The sequence below is a fragment of the Sinocyclocheilus grahami genome, unplaced genomic scaffold (genome assembly GCF_001515645.1).
Source record: "Sinocyclocheilus grahami isolate Dianchi unplaced genomic scaffold, SAMN03320097.WGS_v1.1 scaffold4444.1, whole genome shotgun sequence".
Taxonomy (NCBI): domain Eukaryota; kingdom Metazoa; phylum Chordata; class Actinopteri; order Cypriniformes; family Cyprinidae; genus Sinocyclocheilus; species Sinocyclocheilus grahami.
The window spans coordinates 683-2,174 of NW_015509381.1; positions in this window are offsets into that span (position 1 = coordinate 683).

A 1,492-nucleotide genomic window follows, 5' to 3' on the forward strand; every position below is an offset into this window, starting at 1 on the left:
ACGCCACTTCCTTAGTCCGCTTCCATGGCAAGTCAAGTCTTGCCGTGGCGCGATCCATAACCTCTAAGAGCTCATCATACGCAGGGCAGGAGGATTGAGAAGGCTCAGCCTCAGCTTCTTCGCTCTCATCATCCATTTCCTGCTCTTCCTGGGCTGAAACCAGCAGAGCACTGGCCCCTGGATCAGATGATGTTAAAGAGAGAACATCATCCTCCAGTGGCTGTCTCTCGCCCACCACCGATGAGCGTCAGAAGGAAAGTCCCTGTCTAAACTCATCGGCCAGGTCCATCTGAGATCCCCACGAGCTCATTCTCCTCCGTGCCTCAGCAGCGGCGGGTCCTGAACCGCGGGAAGCAGATGGCTGCCCCTCTTTACTTGAAAAGAGAGACAAACGAGAACGGAGTTTTTTCATTGGAAAAAACTCGCAATGCACGCAGATTGCCCCCTCGAGGACATCGCGTGCATGCTCCTCGCCCAAACAAACAACACATAGATTGTAACACATAGTGTGTCATCTGGAGTCAAATAGCGATGACACAGATGCACACACCTTCTAAATGCTCTACTAGTGCTCGCCATAATAAATAGAGATAGCTCTTACTTTTTCCTTGGAAATGCACGCTTCAAACAGAACAGTCAATGAAGACAGAGAAGAGAATGATGTGTAGCTCCTGGTGCCGATTTATACTGTAGTCGCACCGGTAGTGACGTCATGGCTGTCGCCGGTGTTTTTTCAATGTATGCTTCAGACACGGGTCACGACGACGAGGCGTTCCCCATAGCGACCCCTAGAGGACGCAGTTCGAAGTTCCCATGAAAGGGAACATTGTTAGCACAACGTTCTTGGAACGTCTTTAGGACATTATTTGTACTTGATGAATGTTCTTATAATGTTGATAAAAAACGTTCTTAGAACAACGTTCTTGGAACGTCTTTAGGACGTTATTTGTACTTGATGAATGTTCTTTTAATGTTGATAGAAAACGTTCTTAGCACAACGTTCTTGGAAGGTCTTTAGGATGTTATTTGTACTTGATGAATGTTCTTATAATGTTGATAGAAAACGGTCTTAAAACAACGTTATTGGAATGTATTTAGGACGTTATTTGTACTTGATGAATGTTCTTTGAATGTTGATAGAAAACGTTCTTAGAACAATGTTCTTGGAATGTCTTTAGGATGTTATTTGTACTTGATGAATGTTCTTATAATGTTGATAGAAAACGGTCTTAAAACAACGTTATTGGAATGTATTTAGGACGTTATTTGTACTTGATGAATGTTCTTTGAATGTTGATAGAAAACGTTCTTAGAACAATGTTCTTGGAATGTCTATAGGACGTTATTTGTACTTGATGAATGTTCTTATAATGTTGATATAAAATGGTCTTAAAACAATGTTATTGGAACGTCTTTTGCACGTTATTTGTACTTGAAGAATGTTCTTGTAATGTTGATAGAAAACGGTCTTAAAACAACGTTCTTGGAACGC